We start from the raw sequence: 6,000 nt of genomic DNA, 5'->3' as shown, positions 1-6,000 counted from the left end.
ATATATATATATATATATATATATTTATATATATATATATACTACTGTATATATATATATATATATATATATATATATATATATATATATATATATATATATATATATATATGTGTGTGTGTGTGTGTGTTTTGATGTCAAGATTAAAAGTAGTATTATTTGGCAAAATACATATAAATGCTGCAATTAAGGAAAGCAGGTTCCCGGCCCATGACAGAAACACTTCTACCTGTTCTATTATCTAATGAGAAACACTACTCTACGCTATACTTCCTAAAGTGTTACTCTGTTTACATCTTGTCTAAATATCAGGTAACTGATAATGCCGTGATAATAAAACCATGACAGTTCTCTAGCAAGAATTTAAGAACCTACCAAGGATAATGCAAAGTGGTGGCAAAAATAATAACTCACTACCTAAGAATTCTGATGATGCTATAATAGTTAGCCCAAAACATGCAGGCTACCAGTCACAAGTTGCAGAGAAGAACAAGACACCCAAAGTAGTTTCGATATGACAGCATTTCAAGTAAATGTTGAAGTCGCCCAGCGTTATAAGCTTTCTTCAGTGAAGTAAGTTAGCTGCAAGATCCATTGCCATAATTTGGTAATCCTAAATGATTTTATATTGGGCTCAGCCTTTTTGAAACGTTAAGGTTAGGCCTACTAGGAAAGTTAGGCCAGGCTAACCATGTTGATTGTACGTTTACCTCTTGTCATGCCAGTGCACAAGTTAACTTTTTGAATGATTAGCGTAAGAGTAAGGAACTTCCATTTTCGTAATTTTCGAGTGCAGTATGTTTTCAATCTAGGCTAACGTATCTCGATAGTGATTTGACATTTCTCATTTGTGTGTGCCTAACCTAAGTCAGTGTAGCCTAACCATGAAAACTGAAGGAATTGCAACACTATCCGTATAACACCACCAAGAGAGATAGCTTTATCTCTCAAAGAGTGAAAAAAGGGGGATGACGGGAAAAGATAAATATTAGGTGAGGAATGGATATATATGGGAAAACAAAATGCAAAAATTAACATGGCCTGAAAAGGTAGGACATAACTAAAAGGTATGGGGAGAACGAGACTGATAATATTGGCTGTTCCGTTTAAATTACGTGCCCGAAAGGTTTCAAATGTATTTTCATAAATTTAGGCTTTGAGTAGGACTTAATTTTCAGGAGATGTTGATAATTACGATTTTCTTTTAACACTTAGAGATTTGTTCTAATCCACGTTAAAATGTATGAAAAACACAAAAGTTCAGCAGGAAAAACTGTGTATCCGAAACAAACTTCAAGACTTTGACTTCGGCATTCGTAATATTTAATTTTGGACTTATTAAAATATATTTGTATAGACTCAACTCGACAGCATTATTAACAAACATAACATGTTTGATGGTGAAACTTTAGTTAGTAAACTAGCCTTCATCTGGGTCACCAAGTATTTATTTGAAATATAACGATGTTATTCAGACAAACTAGTTTTCAAATAATCATCGTCAAAGTACCGCCCACTTTGAAGTGCATTCTCGCCAGGTAAAAAAAAATTATTTTTATAAGAGATTTCATGGTTTCTCTAATGGTACTGATAAGAAAAGCTCTAAATAACAGCATTTGAATTGGTTTTCATTTAAACACAGAAAAATATTGCCGAAAACAGGTAGGTCAAACGTTCATAATACTTATCACGGTTTTGTCAGCTGAAACAAACAGACGGAACTTGTGCACTTAGCTGCCCAAACTTACGAAAACATGAATTATATTGCTATTCTAGCAACTTCACCTTATGGATAATTATAAATTAAGTCGTATATTATAAACAGAAGAAAAATAACAATGTTATTACCTTACAGTCATTCATTAGCTTGAAAGTATTCATTAATGATCCGAACGATCGCCAGATTCACGCTTCCGACCGGCGCGGCACAAAACAAGAGGATGTTGAGGGAGGTTTACCTCGAGGTGGACATTTGTTAACCCCATTCTCCACATCATCTACACGTGAACCACCTTCTCCTTTCTTCTTCTCTATTGGTTGAGTGATTTGCGTACAGAATATACCTAGAAGTGGTTTGCTTCGTCGTAGTGACACACAACCCCGCATCACACTGGACAAACATAATACGCCAATCGATTTCCAGTTACAATGGCCCTTCCACAGCAACATGGCAAGGTAAGTTTTTTACTTTTAATGAAAAATTTTTGTCTTTAATATTGTACATAATGCTGATTGTTTTACTTTAAATTTTGTGCTGTCACAGATATTTTGACATACGTTGAGGTAAATGCGTATGTGAATGTCCGTGTTGGAGTATTTCGTAAACATTTTCCCATTGCACCGCGAGTTCACGGCTGACCACTTGTCAGTTCTCTCCTTGACAGCTTTTGTTTAGGTCTGTTACCCTTCCTACCTGGAATGTTTAGTATGTGTACACCACAGGCATCCTCGTAACGCCCGATTGGCAACCGTGTGTCTCAATCCGAGAGTCAGCCTTGGGTTTGTTTTCTTGCTTCAGTTTTCGATGGAACCGACGATAGAATATTTTCGTCTTGAGGTGGGGCTATCGCCTCCATGCCTGAGCCCACATTATTGCCTTCTGATTATGTATATATATATATATAATATTTATATATATATATATATATATATATATATATATATATATATATATATATATATATATATATATATATTTATTATAAGTATATAAATATTTATAATATTATATATATATATATATATATATATATATATATATATATATACACTGGGTGTTTCATAAATTAGAGGCCCCCTCCACAGAACAAATGGAAAGTTATGAAGTTTTCTGCTATAGCCTATCTCCAAGTACATTATTTTAAGTTTCTATTAAGCTATTTTTCATTTTACATTTCTTGTATTTTCAGACTGAGTGACAGAGTTAGATACAGCCATGGCTAACGACTCGGAGGAAATCAGATGGATTAACCGAATCCGGGCAATAACCTTCAGAGAGGCCAGGGATGCTTGCGCATCCTTCATTTCACGTTCCTGGATAGCTAAATGTATTAAAAGAGATGAATCCTTTGTTAAAAGAAACTGGAACAAAAATCTATATAACTGTCATCGCGAAGAGAGTGAGAATCTTGGAAGGCCTGAAGTCCTTTCTCAGGAGTCAAAAGACATCATAGCTGAGGCAGTGGGTAGACCAAGAAAGTCTTTACGTAAATTGGTGCTTGAACTAGAAACAAAACGGGGAAAGAAGAGAAGTTATAGTGCTGTATATCGTGAGTTGACGAAATCTGGTATCAAGCCATTTCATGTTATCAGCAAGCCCAACATCACTCAGCAACAGAGAGAAGACCGTGCATGGTTTTGTGGTTCATTTTTTAAAGATTGGGATGAAGCTGGCTTTCTCCATGTTGCTGTATCAGATGAATTCTTCATTTACACAGTCAGGAAGCCAAATCATAAAAATGACATCATTTGGGCTGCAAAGTTGGACGATATGAGCGATGACGTGCACTGTCGCCAAGTTGTGAAATTTCCTGAATCTTTGGGAATTTTTCTCTGTTTCACAGCCAGTTAATGTGGATCTCAAAGAAAAAGGACAGTCATGGAATGGCAAATACTTCAGCGAAACTTATATATATATATTTATAAGTATATAAATATTTATATGTATATACATATATATATATATTATAATATATATATATATATATATATATATATATATATATATATATATATATATATATATATATATATATATATATATATATATATATATATATATATATATATATATATATATATATATATATATATATATATATATATATGTATGACTGAATCAAAAAATATGGAACGTGATGAATATATAAATAAAGATAAAAGTAAAGGACTAGCCGTCGAAAGGCCTCATAGCACTCCAGTGTTTCCGTTTCCTTCATGGATTTTATCTTTATTTATATATATATATATATATATATATATATATATATATATATATATATATATATATATATATATATATATATATATTCACATATATATTCCATTCGTCCCTTCAGCCTGTTAGCTAGAAATAAAATTTAATGGCGACTGGAGGAGACACCATTAAAGGGGGGGTGGACTTATGTAGGCCTACCCCTATATCACCTGATTTAGGAGAAAACATACCAACCTCATAGCCCCAGCATCGTACGATGTTTTGGGGGGTTAGAAAGCTGTTAGGGACACAAAGACCAGTTAGTGCCGTAAGTGGGCTGCTATGCTGACCCTTAAAGGGCTTAGCTATAAGACCTATTTCCATTTGACCTTTAGCTGGTTGTTGATTGCTTTTCAGATCGACCGATGTCCTGTGTCCAACCCAAAAAATCGAATGAGACGCCCCACGACCTAGCTGCTCACACACACTTCACAGAATGCCAACTCATCAAGTTGGTGCGGCCCTTCTTCCTCTTCTAGTTGGCAAGGATTGCGAGACTCCTGCAGCTGAAATTTGTCTTTTGCAAGTGAGCTCCATGCACGTCTGGAAGTAGGAATCTAATGCCAGTTCTGTTTCTTCTCATGAATTTCTCTCCATTTTCAGTATTTCCAACTTTTCATTCTCCTAAACAAAGCCCCCCTTTGTTAAATCAGCCTTAGCAAATGGGTTTGTCCCAAGCTCAAATTAAATTAGTTCAGTGATGATAAATAGAACCTTCCCACCATAGTGTTACCATGTGCTAATTAAATCTAATTGATCAATTCCTCCATTGTGCATAAGTAATTTCACGTGAGAGAAAATCATTTGAGTTGAATGCTAACCTGGAATTCTCTTCCAGAATCCTGTTATCTGGCTCTTTGAGTGGTCTGCCCCTGCCTTGTGAACCAAAAGAGCTTAGACATTTAACTGCCATCCTGCCACGTGCAAGAGTCTTCTGATTACGCAGTCCCGGGCTCTAGACAGTACCCCCCTTAGTGAACCAGTTGTGTTAACGACCAAAAATAATTTAACCAGTCCGCAGTGAAGTAATTAGAGCGTTGAACTATTTCCGGGCGGTAGTCTTTTCAGATTCAGTGATTTGCTACGCAGTGCCTAGATTTTATTGCACCTTGTATTTGCTTGGCACTTGCTACTAAGTCAGCCCTTCATATTAATTTCCTGATTGCTTCATTTGTAAATAAATTCAGTTTAAAGCATTTACTGGTTATAATTTACCAAGGCAACCTCCACTTCTCTGCTTACTTAGATGTGATATCAAGGTAAGTCAGTTTATTCACTACATTTATTGTTTATATTCTGAGTGCTTTGGGTTGGCCTTCAAGGCAGTTAATTAAAAATCCATTCTCATTCTTCTGACTGGCCTCAGAATATATATATATATATATATATATATATATATATATATATATATATATATATATATATATAACCCCGCCCGGAGGGGTTGTCATCCCTGCCCTTCCCTCACGAGGGTATCGAAGGCATGCCCAAGTTAACCATCAAAGTGCCAGGCATCCTCTTGCCCTTCAAAAACACCCCAAGAGGCAACCCCCCTCCAGAAGTTTGTTACAAGGTAGCGTCACCTATTTCGATCACGATTTGTGGATGGGCCTAAGACCTATTGTAACAACCAATAGTGTCCAGGAGGAAGGTTTTGGGGGGAAAGCTTTTGGGGGGGAGACGCGCACTTGACCTGAAGGAAGAGTGCATTGTCGTGTCAGACTCCCATAGGGCAGGTCGCGTTTCCCTTTGTTCCTGTCCCTGCCGGTCCTTTACCTCGCCTCGGAAATCGGGTGTCGTCAATTAGTTTAATTTCAAATTAGCTTAATCACAGTTGGGCCCTCCTGTAAGTTTAGTTAATATAAGCATTGTGAACTTGTAGCAGTGCGTATCATTCCTGCATGACCTGCATACGTTAAGAACCCTAGATGACCTCTGAAGATCGGGTCAAAATTCTGGTGTCAGGTGTGGGGTGTGCAGGTATATTTGTTAATTGCAAATAAAATGCGGTAATGCGTTAATTA

General features: G+C 36.1%; 1 long non-coding RNA gene across 1 annotated transcript in view; it reads left to right on the top strand.

Annotated features, from left to right (window-relative positions):
- The first annotated feature begins 299 nt into the window (after positions 1–299).
- LOC136844873 (uncharacterized) overlaps positions 300–6,000 on the top strand; it is a 170,341-nt gene continuing 164,640 nt past the window's right edge. Inside the window, exons 1-2 of the long non-coding RNA XR_010854995.1 lie at positions 300–573; positions 1,904–2,175. This is a non-coding gene — a long non-coding RNA (uncharacterized lncRNA). The remainder of the gene's footprint in view (positions 574–1,903; positions 2,176–6,000) is intronic.

Source organism: Macrobrachium rosenbergii, chromosome 13 (genome assembly GCF_040412425.1).
Source record: "Macrobrachium rosenbergii isolate ZJJX-2024 chromosome 13, ASM4041242v1, whole genome shotgun sequence".
Lineage (NCBI taxonomy): Eukaryota > Metazoa > Arthropoda > Malacostraca > Decapoda > Palaemonidae > Macrobrachium > Macrobrachium rosenbergii.
This window is presented reverse-complemented; position numbering and strand designations above follow the sequence as displayed.